Source organism: Cyrtonyx montezumae, unplaced genomic scaffold (assembly GCF_038088225.1).
Source record: "Cyrtonyx montezumae isolate F1298 unplaced genomic scaffold, pur_monq_1.0 scaffold_10, whole genome shotgun sequence".
Taxonomy (NCBI): domain Eukaryota; kingdom Metazoa; phylum Chordata; class Aves; order Galliformes; family Odontophoridae; genus Cyrtonyx; species Cyrtonyx montezumae.
The window spans coordinates 10083976-10103509 of record NW_027071826.1 but is presented as its reverse complement, the minus strand read 5'-3'; the positions used below and the strand labels follow the sequence as shown (position 1 = coordinate 10103509).

The window sequence follows — 19534 nt, the reverse complement described above, 5'->3', positions numbered from 1 at the left end:
GGAGATAGCATTAGAGAATGAACACAGTATAAATCAGCCAATAATTTAGTAAAAAATATGATTAATCTTACAGGTTTACATGCTGAATTCTCTAAGCCAGCAGTTCTTGAGCTGTAATGTGCAAACCACCAGCAGCTAACAAATCTTTGGTTGTTGCCTGCTGTTGTGGCTATCATCTTTCTTGTCCCAGATGTTACATCACACTGAAGTTGTATTTAATAGATGTCAGACTAAACAAAACAACTGCTACCATTGCTACAGAGATATTTACAGAGCTGCACATGAAAAACTAATCAGATCAAAGGGCTGAGAGTAAAAACTTGTTTTACCTCTCTATACAGAATGGTCCATATTTAAAAAAAAAAAAATTTAATCTCTTTTGTCCGTTCACGTTTGCAAAATTTGCACCAGCAAGCTGGAGTAGTCAACTGGAGACCAAACCACAGCTGATATATCAGTCAGCACAGTATTTAAAAGGAGTTCACAAAGGAAAAAAGTAATTTTGTCTCCTGGCTTAGAGAAATTCCTGGCAAGGGCCAAAACTGCGCTCGACCCCCAAATAACCAAACACCCATCCACTGCATATGGAAATTATTTTGCCACCATTTTATTGCTGTAGCAGAGGTGGTGCACGGCCCTTTGGAAGCCTTGGCTCTTCTCGAAGGCTATTATTTTAAACATTTTAATACTGGGAGCTGCATGGAGCTGGCAATTTTGGAATTAGAGTGCAGTGTGGGGAATGTCACTTTGAAATCATTTAGCTCAGTTCATTTCCTTTTCAAGCGCAATAGAAAGCAGATGGAGCAGGGAGGGCCAACATGCCACAGAAGAACTCCCCAGGCCGTGGCCAGTGCTCTCCTCCCCAAGACTAATAGAGAGGTCACCAAACCCTCATGGAGTTTTTATCCATTAGAAGTAAATGATAGAATTCAGCCAGAGTCCTGCGTCCTGGTCTTTGGAACAAGATGCCTCCTCACTCACTCCTTGGTCTGCTTTACACAGTGAACGTGAGACCTAAATTGCCAACAAGGTCACCAGGGACACAAAACTCATGCCGTAAGAGCAGTTCAGAGAAGCTGAATAGAGGTCAGAGGAGCACAGCTGGAAGATTAAGTGCTTTGGGAAAGAGAGTCTTGATAGAGAAAAAGGCCTCCAAACACTTGTCCACTATGAAGGAAAGGCTGTTACCAAAAGAAAGCTTTGCCATATGCGTCAAGAGTTAGACAAGAAATTGTAGGCTTGATTAGCAGCAAGGATGCACTGAGGTGAAATATGAGGGGGGAAAAAAAGTTAAGCATAAGGGAAGTTAAGCATTGCAGGCTCTGTTTGTAGTTGATGCTGCATCATTCAAGGTGTCTAGGAGGAGTTACAGGAATTTCTCAGAGGGATACTCCAGCAAAGTGTGATCTTGCCTTAGAGTGAGGGGATGACTTCCAGGGATCCTCTCCAGCACATCTCCTGAATAATTTAACAGAGCCCGTTACAGCTTGTTTCGTGTTTCCAATACTGAGAAAGAGGAGTCCCCAAAGGAAAGTAATTACACGAGAAACAAATCTAAGTGCTGGAGGTGCAGTAAGTTCTAAGAGACACTGGAATTAGGAGGTCCAAATCTATTCCCTGTTGAGATATCAGAAGAATTTTCTGCTCTCATTGTCTTCTTCTGCATTGTGACAGTATTCAGAATATGTAATACACAGGCTTCATTCCCACTGTGCAGGACTACTTGTACCAAGTAACAACTGGAGCTCCAGTCCGATGGACGTGGGCTTCTGAACCTACTCATGCACAGCTTGTTTGATCCACACGTTGTGCTCAACCCTTGTTTGCCTCACAGCACTAAAAAACACACTACAAGCAGGTCATGCTTTCAGCTTTCTGGCAGCTGTTGTCCAACAGGCTGACAACAACATTCCAATCACTGCTTCCACCACTGCTGAACCTGATTCTCATATTCATACTTACAACCTTGCACACTATTTCACTCTCATCAACAAAGGACAACTGTCCGAAATTGATGATACACAGTCACATTTGTTCTTCATGCCAGTGCCTTCAAGCTGCTGAGATGTTGGATTGACAGATCATGTGACCTGATAGATTATGCAGATCACTCCAAAAGTGATGCCATACCACCAATATCTGCCTCTGATGTCACATACTGGCATAATAAAATAGGAGGCATTGCTTTTGCAGCAGCCGTCATAGTTTGTGCTGTGCACCTAGTATGACTTAATCAAATGGTTTAAGTCGAAAGAGACCTTAAAGATCATCCAGATTGCCAATGAAGGCAATGCTTCTGGGTGCAGCAGGCCAACTTCAAGGCTTTCTGCATTAAACATCATCAGTTTCAACAAACAAGTAACAACAGAGGAGATAACTGCTATCACTCTGGAGAATTTCATCACTCTGAGTTCTCACCAGCTGCTGGCAACCAGTTCAGGGTTGGACATTGCAGTAAAGGTCTGTGAGATTGGCCTCTTTGTCTTCTCATTAAATATCCACATTGAAAATATCAGTAAGCTCATACAGATGTATGTTACACGTACATTCTCCAGCTATTCAGGCAATCTAATAAAATGCATTTGTATCCTCCACGAGTACCTCAATCGAAAAGACTGTTGCTCATCCCTTTTCTAAGCTCTAAGGAGAGACTCAAAAAAAAAGCTAAATTATTCACCTGCAAAAGGGCAGTTATCTGAAACTCTCCTCTCTGCTGTGGGAGCCGAGGTTCCTCTACTGCCTTAGTTACTGGCAGCCAAACACTTTTCTGCACCTAGGCAAACTCCACTTACCACCTCCTACAGAGAGTCAGGTGCCATATCAAGACAAGCATGGGTCTGACAGCATGCTTACTTCCACAAGAGCATGTGCACAGCTAGCTGACCACCAGGGGAGTCAAAACAGATAGGTCATGATTTCCACTTCTTGTATTACATATGCCAGGCCAACAATAAACCACCCATAAACCAGGTTGCCAAGAAGTAATACCTGTATTCTCCCTCCTCCCCACACACCCTTCACAAGCAGTATCCCTTTACAGCACATGCATCAATGATGCAGGATATACACAGGTTTCTTCTCAGTTCCATACCATCCACATGGAGCTTCAGCTTCCTCTCCAGATCTGGGAGGTAACACTAAGGCTATCAAGTGTACTCATAAGTCCCCAGATCTCTAAGAGTCATCATGCATTGCTCCACCACTTTCTTCCTCCTACGCACGTCTGCTTCTTTGAATTGTGCTCCCACATCATCCCTCGCTCTTCTTAACCATTACTATTGCTATACAGAAATCTACCATCCTACAGAGGTCTGATCTGGACATCCTAACACCTCAATGCTATTGCACACCAATTATACTATCAAAACACAACCTCTTCATTAAAAAAAAAAAAAAAAAAGGAAAAACAAGCTTCAATGGTAATAAACACAGGAAAAAATAAATAACATAAAAAGGAGACTTGCTCACCTGCTTATCCACAGCCATATCCTGTTGAGACTTGTAGGGTCAGCGTGCCTGGCTGGAGCCTCAGCTGCTTCAATCAGCATCTTCCAGCCTCTTCACTGGCCTCAGGTGTCTCTCTTACACCAGGCAACATCTTGATGAGAACAGCCTTGCCTTTTGGATCTGTGCTTCTGTTTCAGCCTTGTGGGGGAGGACTGAGCATGATCAGGGCTCATTCTTCTGAGGGAAGCAGCAGCCTCACCAGACTGGGAAGCCTCAATTGCTAACACACAGGCACACTTCCCCCTGCATCACTGTTCCAAGAGCTGATTCCCACCTCTCCTGTTGCTTCATGAGTTGGAGTTCATAGGATGATATGAGGCACTCCATCAAACATCGCTTGGAAAGGTGGTGGCCTCCAGAAATATTCTCAGGGAGAACCATGCTGGGTGCACATCGTCAAATGTGGCATTTCACTGTGTCACTGAAGAGGTCTCAGGAGCAAACTGTCCTCTCAGGCTTTGTCTCTAAGCAAATCTATTAATTTAAGTGGGAGTCTAAAAGCAACCTGGTAGAAGGAAGTAAGGAGCAAGTAGTAAAGATTCATCTTTCTTCCAATGCCTCATCTATGAAACTAAGTTAATTACGTGATCTTCCTGAAGAGGAAGAGTGGTTGAGAGGACTGAAAGGAGGCAGGAAAATAAATGTTTAATTATTTTTTTTTCAAATATATGAATATGTAATAAGCAGTATAGACAATAATTACATGTCTATTAAACTGAATTGTTTAAATGTGAATAGAGTGCTTGGCAAATTAACATAAAATAATAACCCTAATTCTGCTGAACCCAAAAAGGGCTGATTTTAAAGTTGTAAATGTGTAGAAGGTGGCTTCTGAGAGAATAAAAAGCATTTCTGTGTTCTGAAAAACAAGCCTTGAGGATGTGACAAGTGAAAAATTCCTTTAGCTGTGCCTCTTCTCAGCACAGTTTACAGGACCTGAGCTTTCTCCAGTGGCAGCTGCTTTCTGAGCACTCGCCTAGATAAAGGAATATATATATTGTCCTATCTCGCTTCATTTCCATAGGCATTCTTCTTCTGTGGGTTTCTTGGCAGCTCTTTCTCATCTGGTCCAGCACCCCAGCGTAATAACACAGACACAGTGAGTTCTCAGGCCAATGCACTCAGAGAGAACAGGGAACAGTCAGAAGTAGAAGCATCTCTACTCTGGGCAGCTCATGATCTTGATCTCAGCAGGCTGCAACGGTATTTGAGGCAGGTATGCAGGGAGGACAGAATGATATGGACAAGTAAAAAGTAAATTAGAAGCAAGTGAAAAGTCTGATCTAAGTCTCCTGAAAATTCCTTGGAAAATTAGAAACAAGGACGTTTTGCAATGTGAAAAGAACATGTGTGGCTTATGGGGACATGCGTGTAGAATCATAGAATCATAGAACTAACCTTAGAGTTGGAGGGGACCTCTGAAGGCCATCTGGTCCAACTCCCCTGCAGTGAACAGGGACACCACAACTGGTTCAGGTTGCCCAAGGCCTTACCCAGCCTAGCCTTGAAAGTCTCCATGGATGGGGCATCAACCACATCACTGGGCATCCTGTTCCATGCCTCACCACCCTCACTGTAAAAAATATTTTCTTTATTTCTAATTTAAATCTATCCTCTTTGAGCTTGAAACTATTTTCCCTTGTTCTGTCACCACAGACCATGCTAAAGAGTTTGTTCCTTCTTTCCTGTAACTTCCATTTAGATACTGACAGGCTGCTATCATGTCTCCCCAGAGCTTTCCCCTCCCCAGGCTGAACAGACCCAGCTCCTTCAGCCAGTCCTTGTAGGAAAGGTGTTCTGTTCCTTGGGTCATTTTTGTGGCTCTCCTCTGAACATGCTCCAACATGTCTATGTCTCTCCTGTACTGAGGACTCCATATCTAGACACAGCACTCCAGATGAAGCTTCACCAGCACAAAGCAAAAGAGCAGGATCGCTCCCTCACCCTACTGGCCACACTTCTTTTGATGCAGCCCAAGATACGGTTGGCTTTCTGGGCTGTGAGGGCACATTGCTGGCTCATGTTCAGCTTCCCATCCACCATTACCTCCAAGTCTTTTTTTGGCTGGGCTGCGTTCAATCCTTTCATTTCCCAGCTTGTATTGGCAGTGAGGGTTGCCTCAACCCAGGTGCATGATGTTGCATTTGGATTTGTTGAACCTCATGAGGTTCACCTGGGCCCACTGCTCAAGCCTGTCTAGGTCCCTCTGGATGGCATCCCATCCTTCTGTTACGTCAACCACACCCCACAGATTGGTGTCATCAGCAGACTTGCTGAGGGTGCACTCAACCCCACTGTGAGTGTTACTGATGAAGACATTAAAGAGCATCAGCCCCAGCACTGACTCCTGGGGGACACCACTTGGCACTAATCTCCGTTCAGACATTGAGCCATTGACCACCACTCTCTGGACTCAACCCTGCAGAGAGTTCTTCATCCATCAAACAGTCCACCCCTCAAATCCATATCTCTCCATATCTCTCTCTTGTGGGATACCATGTCAACAGCCTTACTAAAGTTGAGATAGATGACATCAGTGGCTCTTCAGTCGTCCATTGATGCAGTTACACCATTGTAGAAGAACAGTAGGTTGCTCAAGCAGGATTTGTCCTCCATGAAGCAATGCTGGTTCTCCCATATCAGCTCCCTGCCTTCCAAGTGCCTTAACATAGTTTCTAGTAGGATCTGTTCCATAACATTCCCCAGCACAGAGGTAAGACTGACGGGTTGGTGGTTCCTGGGTTCATCTTTTTTACCCTTTTTAAAAATGGAAGTGATGTTACCTGTTTTCCAATCACCAGGGACTTTACCTGATTGCCACAACTTTTCAAATATCATTGAGGGTGGCTCGATGACTACATCAACTTACTAATCATAAGGACCATCCATGTTTGTGTGCCCACCTAGTGGTGGGGTAGATGCACAAGTACGCTTATATGAGTAACAATAATAGCCTTGTTCCATTTTAATCCCACATGAAAAGTAAAGCAATTGATGAAATATATGAGTTTGACTGTGGAAACTGGCATAACAGAATGAACCTGCACAGACTCAGTGCAATTCTTCACATTTAAAGGAGCTATTAGACTAGATAGAGATAGATGCAAGTAGAGAAATACAGCAGACAGAAGCCACTCAATACCATTCAGGGAAATCAACAGTCATGAGAAATGCCAACATCCTGGACTAAACATCTTGTTAGAAGTGATTGAATTCCTAGCAGTTGTGTAAAAACACATTCACTCGCAAGTGTTACTTATGGATAAGCAATATTATCTTGTTATCGTTGCTATTTATGGCAGCATCCATAACATCCTCACTTCTTTCCAAACATATTGTTCTCCAAAGTGCCTGCTGCAACTCTTATGTGGCTCTGAGTGTACAGTTTTCAATGCCTGTCCAAGTTACTGTAGGCTTCAGAGTTCAAAAGGAGCCATGGTAGGTGAAACCAGAGTTAAACAACTCAAGGATTATAATAGCATAAGGGATACAAAATCAATCCAAAACCCCATACTATGAGCACCATTTAACTACTGGACAAGATTGCTAATGTTGAAAAGTACACTTTGAATTCATACTTGAATTCATACAATACGTTGAGTATTCTGTGTTTGCACTGACAGTTTTATTTTTTTATTACCATTACCGTTTTTGTGGGCAGTAAAATAATCAAATACTTCTGAGAATAAAAAGTAATAAGGGAAAGCTTAGAGATTTACAAAACAATATTTCAGGAATTTTGCCTCAAATAACCAGGTCTTTTTTTTTTTCCTCTACCTAGAGAAGAACTATGAATGTTCAATGCTCTGTCAAATAGAAAGAAACATATTTCTCATTGGGAATGTGCTTATCACACTTTCAAAGGTTTTAAAAATTAATGCCTTTGTTTGTCATTTTAATTTAATATAATAATAGCTGTCAAAACTGCTCACTTTGCCTGCTAGTGACAAATTTACTGAAATTTTGCAGCATGAGCCAAGTAACATAGCAGCAGATCCCAGTTTTTATTTCACTCTGCTCTAGGCAGTATTCCTACTTGTTTTTTTTTGCATGAGCTTTGCCTGAATAAGGGCTGAAAGTTTCAATTTTGAACATCAGACAGTTCTAGCATTGAAGAGTCACAGAAATCCCATTTACAAAACATGTTGGGTAACTGGAATGGTGCTGCCTTCAAATTTTATCTCTGAAATGCCAGGCTCATTTCTTACAGAGCATTGCAACATACAAACTAACTACATCCTTGATGAAATTCCCTTGAGGTCCTTGAGGTCACCCCCAGGATTAAACACTGCCTGACCTTCTGCATTCAGAGCTCAGAAGGACTGTATTATGATGTCTACTACGCCTTCAGAGATGTTGGTCTGTTCCACTAAATACTAAGATCTTAGACCTCGTCCCTCATGGGAAGAGTTCTGATGAAACAACTCTCTGTTATTACCTTGTACAGAGACTTTCCAGGACCATGTTCTGTTCTTCTGGCGACAGAGACAACATATATAAAGCTTTCACTCAAGTGCAGCCTTGAGTAACAGCACATTTTCCATCCCTTAAAATGAAGTTCTGATGCATTAAATAAGAGAAATGTGTTAGGAGATTTGTACTGGGAAGTGAGTGGCAGGTCATGAAGGTAGCTGTTAGGGCTTCACAAACTGGCTCAAGTTGGAAGGACCTTAAAGGTCATCCAGCTCCAACCTCCTGCCATGGGCTGGTTGCCCCCCATCATATCAGGCTGCCATGGGCCCCATCCAGCTCAGTCCTGAATGCCTCCAGGGATGGAGCATCCACAGCTTCTGACTTGACTCAGCCGCTCTTTTTAGTCTCTTCCATGCTACTGACTTGTGCTGAGATTTGGAGATTTGGAAAAGTCTTTTATGGTAAAGCCTATGTACTTGAGCCCTTTAGCTAACCATTCTGCCACTGCCTTTCTGCATCTGCAAATTGGAAACTGTAGCAGTTTATTATGTCCTAACACTTTTAAAGAGTTAGCAGCTGGAGTGGACAGTTAGTGCATCGTTTTGAACTTGGAACCATAATTTTTTTTATGAGGATGTGCTATACATCTGTAAATAAATATATCCAGGTAGATTCTAGGACTTGGTAAGATCACAGAACATGAGAAACAATACAAAATTTATTGAGTGTAGCTCCTCTAACTGCAGCCTTATTGGCAGCTGTGTGGACAGACTCCTCCCGGAGTTTTCACTCCAGGAATTATTTCTAACCTGGCATCCTGAAGTCAGTCCTTGATTCCAACCTGAAAAGAAAAGCAGAGTTAGGCGGACACTCACTAGCCTCCTTCAAACATTCAGAGTATTGTGCATGTGATAAAGGGTTGGATAAAACTGTGGCAACAGTCTGCTATCTTTCAAGGCTCAGGAAAATAAACCACAAAGGCAATTCAACAAAGTCCTCTTTGTTCCCGAATAGAACCAACAAAATGAAAGGAATCTGGTGGACGAGAGAAGGCAAGAAAAGGTTTGCTGCAGGCAGCAAGTACAGACAGAATCGTCTTTGCTGGCTTCTCTGACAGAGCAAGTGCATGATTATCACATGAGCCTCTCAAAGACGGGAATTAAAGGGGCTGTCACATCGCTTAAGCTGCACTGAGGTCAAAGGAGTTCGGACTAACCGAGGTCAGCCACACGTGGCCCGGGAAGTAGGGGTCTCGTTTTTTTCTAAGCAACAATTGTTCAGTTTGATAAAAATAGACGCCTGAAGCCTGCGATGGCTTGTAAAGCTGTCCCTGTAGGCTGGATTCCCACAAAATGCAGTATATCATCAGTAGTGCTCTGAAAAGAACAGAAAGACAATGAGGCCAGTCAGATGGTCACTAGAAACAAGCACAGAGACAAAACACACAGGGGAAGTCACCACTTCTGTCTTCTACCCCCCCTAAAAGGGGAAATAATAACAAGTCTGAAATATTAGTGCACAAATAAAATAAAATGAACACAGAAACAGGTGTCAGCAAACTGTAAGGGAGCCTGCTACTCTCTTCCAAACATTACTCCATGGATCGTGTCCCAGACAGAGACCCCTCTTAACACATTGCCTGTGATGCCAGGGATACTGAAGAATGCCCCTGTGCTAAAAATAGTGCCCATTCTGTCCCATGCCCTCTGTCCCCTTTAGTTCCTAATTCATGTGATTCAGCTCTAAAAGGAGCACTGAACTTGTCACCACGAGTATCAAACTTCTCCGCAGTTTTGATGAACCTTTTGCTGAAAGTGGACAAAGGAGAAATGAATAGTTGTGTAGTGAAGTGTAGCATGTGTCTGGGTACATCCTGAGATTTGTGTTGGAAAGCAAGATTGATGTTCCTGTTCTTCAGTGTGTGGACACAGAAAAGCAGTCACTTTTTTTTCACCCTTTGGAGCAAGTCAACAGAAGAACACAGTATAATCTTTACCATCGATTTTAATTCCATATATAATCAAGCTCAGGATTCTTCTGTGCTAGCTGTTACACAGCACAGATTAAGTAATTGTTTCTGCCCATAAAACTGATTCTCATTTCTGTATCCCCATTTCTGAATCAGGATTTTCCAACTTGAGATTATTTGTGACAACAATATCAAAATTTTAAAACTCCTTCTACAAATAAAGCCCATCCCCACCTTCATTCCTCACATCATAGTATCACATCTTCCTGGTAAACAAACTAAGTAAATGTGATACGGACAGAGTGAACGTCATGAGATTTGCCAGTATCGCTCTGTCACACCTAAAATAAATTCACTAAAATAAAACCTGAGATCAAACCAAATAGAGAAAACTGCAGGTTCCCCACAGGTTCTTCACAGATATCTTCAAGCTGATAGTGAAGAATGAATCTGAGTAAACAAGTCCTTAGGTAAAGACAATTCTCTTTAACCACCTTGTAATGACTATGTGCTTACTTGTCCTTGAGGAAAGAGCATTTACTGCAGCTTATCAAACCCAGAGGGATTCCTATTGTCCCCAGTGAGGTCTGGGTCAGAAGTCAAATTGAAAACTCCAAACACACTATCTGTGCTTGACAAGCTTTAAACTGGAATTGGTGTTCAATGTCCAGTGTGCTGTAAAACATAGCAACAAAATACACAGCAAGGTAATGGTCCCGGGTAACTTGCTCCAGGTAGCCCTGCCTGATTAAACCAGATGGACCTGAGGATCCTTCCAACTTCAGCCATTCTGTGAATAGCAGAGAACTGCTTTTCTATTCATTTCCATTCTTTTATTCTAATTTTACTGCATTTTTTTCCTTCTCTGGTGTAAGGCTTGACATCGTGGTGCTTTTGTGTACTTCCTTGGGTAGAAAAGGAGATGTAAATGCCTTTTATTAGTCTGTGTATATTCATTTTTCCCTCTGTACTCAGCACTGGTCATGCTGAACGTTGAGTACTATGTTCAGTTTTGTGCCCCTTACTTCATCAAGGACCTGCAGTGTGCCCAGAGAAAGACAACAGTGCTGGAAAGGGCTCTGGAGCACAAGTCTTATAAGGAGTGGCTGAGGGAATTGGGATTGTTTAGTCTAGAGAAAAGGCAACTCAGGGGATACCTCATTACTCTCTCCAAGTACCTGAAAGAAGACTGTGGTAAGGTGGGGGTAGGCCTCTTCTGTGCAACTAGTGATAGAATTAGAGGGAATGGCCTCAAGTTGTGACGGGAAATTCAGGCTGGACAAACTGGAAATTCTGGCAGGAAAAACTTGAGAAGACTGGCCAGGCAGTGGAACAGGCTTGTCCAGGGAGGTGGTGGAGAAATGTCTCTGGAGGTGTTCAAGGAACATTTAGAGGTTGCATTAAAGGACATGGTTTAGTGGGAAAACATTGATGATAGGTGGATGGTTGGACTGGATGATCTTGGAGGTCTTTTCCAACCTTGGGGATTCTATGATTCTATGACTTTTGGGCCTGATAAAGGACAACTATCCCTACTGATGCTACCCTGCAGGATTCCAAAGGAAGAAACACAAAGTAAACTTCCAAAGCCAGCACCCTCAGTCCTAGTGAAGGGGATGGATAAATCCTCATCCACTGGAATTTGAGCTTTCTGATGCAGCTGGCATGCTGCTGCTTTTTGGTGGGGAAGAAGATGAGGAGCAGGCACTTAAACAAGTACATCCTGCAGGAGTTGAAGGGCTTGTGCTCAAGGTCCTGGAAGTGTTCATTACTGGCCTCCTGATCACTGACAAAGCTGCTATCCACCAAGCAGCAGGATTCTCTGTCAAGCATTTTCTACTAAAATTATTCTGGTTTTCTCTGTAAGGAAATTTATTCTTCTATCTCCAGAGTGATGGGGAGTAGCATGGAGTTCAGTTTCTGTGTGTTGTCACCAATTCCTCATCTCAGCATGTCTTGCTGGTAACTTACCCACCCATTGCAATAAAGCAGTCTTGGTCTTTCACACCATGTTAAAGAAAATAATCAACAAAGTACTTAAACCATGTTTGGCTTCTGTTCAGTTTTCAACTGAGTTCAATAGTAAAATGAAACCCCAGTAGTTCCACTTCACCACAGCTAGCCTTGCTCAATGTCTAGTGTTAAGATAAATTATGTTTTCCAGTGTGTAGGATGAAATAAGAGTTGATATCACAGCAGGATTATTTTGTCAAACACTACTTACATTAGACAGCAAATCTTTTTTTCACAATAGAAGGAGTGATTTTGAAAGTAGATAACCAAGCTGATGTTGGGGATACATCACTTGGGACCATGATTCATGATCCATGTAGCCTCACTTAGGACAAAGTATATCACTTTCTAAAACAGCTGTGAACAGGGACCTTGACAGAATTTTTTTTTCTTCTGAATGATAAATGTTCGAATTCAGTTCTACAACATAATTTTCAGTCTTCCCTGTTCAAAGTTCTTTTATTCCAAGTATGCCTTGGCATGGTTTAAGAACTACTGAAGTATTTAATAAACGCTTAAAAGTAACAGCTATAACTACTTACACTAGACACGATTAGAAGATGATTAAATGGGTCACTAACTTTACAAGAAAAATGTTTATGGAGAAGAATTTAAGAGAAATAAGATTATAGGTCCAAGTGTTCCATTATTCTCAAAATTTCAAGGGAAAAAGCAGAGTGGTTTTTAAAGTTAGTTATAAGATATTTCAATAAAAAGAAAAGGATACAGTTAAAGAGAAATTATAATTTGGTCAGCCATTGGAAAAGTCAGGCCATTTCTGGGCCTGCTTAGGTAGGATTTCGTGCTTCTAACAACCCAAGAACGAGCATTTTGATTGTGATTCCAGGTCACAGTAAGATGCTGGTTTTGGAAAATACTGCATTTTCCACCCCAATGGAGAAAGGAATGGGAAAGGTATATGACAGAGTGTCTCTGATTCCTTGAGATTTATCCAAGATCTTATGAAATCAATGGAAAACGTTCCATTGAGTTGAACGTGCTCTGGATCACATCCTTTCAGAGCATGCTTTGTTGTCAAGTCTTTCTTCCCCACTCTGTTGCTCAATTTGCTTTCTGCTGATGTTAGGAGCTTTTTTTTTTCCCCAAATATTAATAAATCTGTATAATCTTTGGCCTCTAACTGAGCCTTTCTTCTATGTCACACTGTTATACTGTATGCATGACTGCATGGTTGAGGGCTGCTCTGGAAATTACTCATGAAAATGAATTGCCTAGTCATACCACAATGGTCAATATCTGTAGGTTGCAGCATCCCCCTTGTGGGCCATTGTAGCAGATCATAAAATCTCATTTCCAGGAAAGTTTCAAAACTTTTATTTTCTAAGGAACATTAATTATCAGAATCCAAATGACCTGTCTCATTTCTCCATCCACTTCCTCTCTTTTTATCCTCATCAGACGTGGTAGATTGGAGGCAAGAAATGACATTTCAGGCTCCTGGTTTTAAGTCCCTGGTTTCATATCAGGGTCAACTGAAGTGCTTAAAAACAAGACTCATGAGCCTAATGCCCAAACCAGTATTTGCATGTGATCATTTCTCCATTGTTAAAGTTTTGTAACAACAACTGATTTACAAGTCTGACTCTTAGGCAGGCATATGCTTTGGCATTCTGCAGGCTTCCCACGACTCATGCCCTCCAGCACTGCAAGCTGACCTCTCCTTCTAACACAGGACTTTGAGGCATTATCACAATGGCCAAACCACTTTGGACCTACATGGTTGCGACAACACTAGTCATATCCCCATCTGAGCTCCCATTTTTTTACTGATAAATTATATTCTGTAGAGACCAGAACTTTTTGGAGGTACTTACCAGTTCTTACAAAGCTCTTATCTAGGAAAGGTTCTCATACTCAGGGAGAGACTTAAAATACATCAGTGAGCAGGAAAACTCTTACCCCTCCCAGATAACCATCTGTGATCAAGACACTGATGATACAGGAATCCAGATTTCAAGCTTCTGTCCTGCAAGATGTCTGTATATCAAAATCCTGTATCTCAGGCAGGCATGTTGGCCACCAAATCGTCACATATTCTGAACAGCAGCTTCCTCAGTCTCTGCTGTTTGACCAGTGTCACTTTGTATGAATAATTAAACATTAATTGGAACAAGGACTTGAACTTAGACTGCTCATTGGACTGTTGCATTGGTCTTTCTCCAGACCAGTGAGTAAGTAACTGTTTGTATAAACTTGGTAAGTTGCAGGGCAATAGAAGTTGCTAGAGGGTCCCAAAAACTCAGAAAGAATAGCCCAAAGACTTGTGGTAAAATCATGCAGTAAGCTGCAGAACATATGTTTTTCAGTCCTTGACCAGAATGAGGCAGAACAATGAATACTAGCTGTTCTAGAGAAGGTTTTGCCAAATATACTCCACAGGTCATGCTTCCATCAAGTTTTGAAAAGAGATATTATTTGAAAGTCAAACTTTTTATCTTGAAGTGAAAAATGGTTCCTATCGTTACAAAATCCTCTAATAAATCCTCTGCATTAGGTTGAACACATTAAGAATCTTCAGCATCATAACTGTTAGATTCTTAAAGTTTCTAAAGCCTCTGGCTCAGATGTAAAGAAGAATCTTACTGTTCCAGCTCTCAGTGGAGTGATTTATTCCTCTGGCACTGTTCTCAGTTTTGTTGGCATTAGTCAAATGATGACTTATCACATTTAGTCACATATAGTCATACAGAAAAATAAGTGAAGGTAGTCAGATAAATTCAGTGATTAGAGTAAGATTGCCACAAAAGAAAATACAGAAGGTAAAATAAGAACTGGGGAGGTTGAGTCTTAATCAGTTTACCTACTTGGTAAATAATAGTCCATAATAACTTAAATGTTTATTTTTGGTAGTCAAATATATTTATTTTCAAACAGCTTTTTCATAAAGATTAGAAATTGAAAACCGTATTTTAGATAACAGACTCTCTATAAGCAGTTGATATCAAAATCAACAAGTTGGTATTCCTGTAGACTGTGCAAGGTTCTGGTTTCTTCTTTAATCTAATATAATATTTCATTTTCATAAGCAGTTACATAAATTCAGTTAAGAGTTAACCAACTAAAATATACAAATACGCAGGAGGTTTTAAAAAGAACTACAACTTCAAAAGGAGCTGGTTTAGGAGTCATGACCTTATTTTTTGCAATAACTTATGCATCATGAACTTACGTAATTGGCAGCAGATAACATATCACACTCTCAGTTTTATGTCCTTGGTTTGACAACAGTGTCAATTGAAGTATTTGCTAACTGCAGAACTACAGGAGCCTTATAACTGAAAATGTTTTCATTCCAAAACTGATGTTTGTACCAAATCATTTCCCCTTTATTTTTCCTTTTAAACATTGCTAAATTCAGAATCAGAAATGAATAAGAGTATTCAGATAAATTTGGACATCAAGAGTGTTTCTGAACACTAGTTATCCTAGTGAAAAAGAAATATCTAAGAAATAAAAATATTTATTTTTCTAACTCAAATGTCATCAAAAAGCACAAAAGCATACATGTGAAGTGGATGTAGGGGTCTAACCCTTTAATTGTCGCCCTTTGAGTGGGAGTCAACAGTAGTGACTTGGATTTTAAAGCACTCTCACAGGCCGTTTGAGTCCATTTCTTCCTTTTCCCAGCAACTGCTTTAAGCACTAGCCATGAGGTTGGGTACCTGTGTCATCCATTGAAAATAACAGTCCTCCTGAGGCACTGGGATCTTCTAAAACTACAACAGGAAATGTGTACTTTAACAAAACATTATGGAAATGGGAGAGGTCTAAAATGAACTTAAGTGAGTTAAGGTGCATAATGTGCAGTTGAAGTGGCAAAAATGTACTCAATTTCTTGTGATTATTTTTTAAGGGATCTGAGGCTTAGGAGTAGAATTTGTTTGGGTTTTAGCTGTGAAATCTGAATTTTGGAGTGAGCAGTTTTGCTTTGAGTCATTTAATAATTCACAATAGTATATAAAATGGGGGAAGAGAAAGGCTCCCATTTTGTCAATTTGCAGTTTTCTGCAAATTAGAAATTATGACAGGAAACAATTACATGCCATTAGTTCAGTAGAGCATTTGCTATTTTTTCTCAGCCAAAGCTGAATTTAAGTGACCTGAAGAGAACCAGTTATGTGTCTTGAAATCTGGCTAACAGTGAATTCTCACTGTCGATGTAGATTATTCGGTGAAATCTATAGACATTTTAATTTGATTTTTATTTTAATTCAATGCTAATGAAAACTTTCAGTATCTGTGAGAGTAAATTGACAACAGTGAATCTCCTTGATGTAACTAAACTAGGAAAAGAGAATAAGAATTGTAGTAAACAAGAGAAGAAAAGACAAGAAAATCGATCTGGAAAAAATGAAATTGATATGCAGAAGAACAAGATGGAAGAAATGTAAGGAGATGCCATGCTGAGGGAAACCACAAACACTGCACGAAGGATAGCAGTGTCACACATCAAGAAAACAATGTTCTTCAGAGCTGTTACTACAAAGGTCATCACTCCATAACAGATAGGATGGTGCACTTTGGAATCAGAGGAAACTTGCCTTGAAGAGTTGTCGTAAACTAGCAAATCCTTTCCTGTGTCTCTACATGGGAACAACTCTATGTAACTTATACCCAAATTCTTATAGAATAGTTTTTTCAAAAATACATCATATCATTATGTTCTAGTGCACACAACACAGCAGTCTCAGACTCACAGACTTTCAGACAAAACTGAATCAGCCAATTGAGACATCCAGGTGTTTTTGGCCAAATAAGAACTATTGCAAAAAAAAAAAAAAAAAAAGACAATAAACAACACATAATTGTGGATATTAAGCCCACAGCACCAACTTTGTGCCTCTTCAGCTTTTATTTTCAGTCACTCCATATTCTTACTAGGCCACACTGCTTGCTGACACAGCTGTAGCTGCTGGCAAATATTATCTGAAGAATAGAGGAAGCTGTGATGGCCTGAAGCATCTGTTTTATTGGGAAAGAGCAGGGCAGATAACTAAGAGGGCAAAAGGAGTTGTATAACCATCATTTTCATTGGTTCCTTGGTGACATTAAACAGTTATTCTCATGCAGCCACACAGCCCTTTCTTTTATATCAGACCAGTGCCACTCCAGGCTGGACAGCTCAAGGACACAAAGGTGAATTGCAACAGCCAACAATTACACTGACTTTCAGAATGTAAGGTTTTCATTTGGTATCTCGTAACATAACCAATAATGAGGAATAATTAAGATAAGAGAAGAAAAAAGAAAAGACACATACTTAGTTTCAGAAGACAATGTACTGGAATGACATCTTTTAAACAATGGAACAATCTCCCAGATGCTCCCCAGCAATGGATCCTATTTGCCTGATGCTTTTCTAGCTAGACTGGCAAATGCTAGAAAATAGCCTGCAGGATATAATCTTGCCTTGGCAAGTGGTTGAGCTGGGTGAACATTTCCATATAAGCTTCCTCCCAGTTCAGATTAAAGCTCTGGAAGAAGGACCTCCTTCTCACTCTGTATTTGCTATATGAAATCCATATATGGATCTCTTAGGTATAACAACCTCAAAAAATGCCATCAGAAGTCTTGGGTTCTGACACAGGGCTCCTCAGACATGACTGATACATCCCCAGTGACCCAGGGACTCCAAGGTACGTCCTTTGATACTCACAAAAACAGATCCATATCTGCAAATGCCATCAGAAGTGAGAGCCACTCCCTCCTCTCAGTTATCCAAGATGGAAAGATACAACCCAGCACTGGCACACTGAAAGCTGTGTGGGTCTCTTTAATGGTTACGTTGCTTAAGGTAACGTTTCCTGCTGAAATAGTGGCATGCTGACCCAGTGATTTGGCTTTGGACTCAGGCTGACTTCTCAGTCTGGTATGTGCTCAGAGGAAGTTTGCATCTTTCTTCACGCTCTCATAGACATTCTCAGTGTTAATAAGCAAAATAATATTAATGATAAACAATAGTTCCTTTTGACACATTCCATGTGCCTCATCTCTTTGGTGCCTGTCACCAGACAATACACTGAGACAGGAATCAAGTTATTTTAACATCTAATAGACAATCATACTCCTAGAGAGCAAGAGAGAACTGCATTGTACTCACAGTCAGCACTTGAGAGTTTCACAGGTTCTTTGGGGCCAAAGCTCCCTATTATAATTTCTGTCATGTTGAACATTCTTCTCTAAAAACTTATTTCTTATAAGTGACCCAGTTTAGCCACCCATAAATGGAGTCATCTAAGCCTTACAAGTCATTTTGAAAAATCGCAGCCACATTCCTGAATGGAGAATTTTTATTCCAACAATATGAATATAAATTAAAATCCCTTCTCTCTCAAAATCAAAGAGCAGTGCTCTTTAGAGGGTTCTATATTGTACTCTTTCAACGCACATACATGCACACTAAGACCAAGACCACCAATAATAGCAAACACAAAATTATTTTTTGGCGCATGAAAGATAAGTACATATAATACAGAGCAAATAGAAAAAGAAATAAAAGGAGAATGAGTTTGAAATTGAGATTGCAGAGCAGAAATAACAGGGGAAGCACTTAAACATATTGCTGCCCCAAGCATGTGAAAATTTCAATGGAAAATAACAACCAAATGTTTCCAAAGCCAACCACAGAAATCAAATGAGATTCAACTTAAGTTCAGTTTATTCAGAAGATTTTGTTCCTACAGAGGCACACATGCATGCAGCGTTCACGGTTATTTCTCAAAAAATTAAACTCTTCTGGGCTCAAATTTGTATAAAACCAAAAAACAGTTTTAAAAGAGAAATCCCTCTATTCTGTGAAACAGCTTCTGGGAACTTTCCTGGAAATCCCAGAAAGACAAGCCAAAGAAAATTATCTACGGGGAATTGTGATGCTGTGAATTTCTGTTTAAACCCTCATTCATCTAATTAAGCTCTTCAAGCAAATCATGGGATGCAAAACAAGAGCCGTACAGTAATCAATCTGTAACAAAATCATACTAGTTATTAATTGTCCATTATGCATAGGTAAATCCAGATCAGGAAAAAGTTGTACTGCAGTCACAAACTATGATATTCAATAAAGGCTTTAAAGCAGCATTTGTCAATGGTGTTAATTTTAAATAATATGAAAAGTGAAGACATTGTATACCACCCAAGATTTAGCATGATGGGAAAATCTCATCCCTCTTTTGAAGTTATTTTAAGAAAAAGATAATAAAAACACATTTCAGAGGGGTATCAATGGGGACAAAGTTTCAGAAGAAACACACACAGTGAAAAAGTTAAAATAAAAAAATAGGTGTACAACAGACATATTTAACATCCAGATTACAAAGCTTGGGTGGCTATTCATTTCTGTTTTGCTTTAAATGAACAGTAATGTGTGATTTTATTTTTTATTAAAATATTATATTTATTCTATGAAAAAAGAAACTGTTCTTCCACAAGGGATACTGCTGTTTTTAAACAACTGCACTACTAATGCAATCATTTGTATTGTACTTTATTAGTAACAATCAAAATTTGTTATGAATTTGTGGTTATTCAGTAGCGTTCATTGATAGCCTTAGTGAAATCCTTTTGGACAAGCACATTCAGATGGAGGAAAACTACTTTGGAAAAATTATGGAG

At 40.2% G+C, this 19534-nt stretch overlaps 1 long non-coding RNA gene across 1 annotated transcript; it reads right to left on the bottom strand.

Moving 5' to 3' along the window:
* Nucleotides 1-8211: 8211 nt before the first annotated feature.
* LOC136060875 (uncharacterized) lies at nucleotides 8212-13948 on the bottom strand. The gene is made up of 3 exons (XR_010623397.1): nucleotides 13738-13948; nucleotides 9137-9296; nucleotides 8212-8761 (listed from the first exon to the last, which is right to left on the bottom strand). It is a non-coding gene; the product is annotated as an uncharacterized LOC136060875 (long non-coding RNA).
* Nucleotides 13949-19534: the final 5586 nt, after the last annotated feature.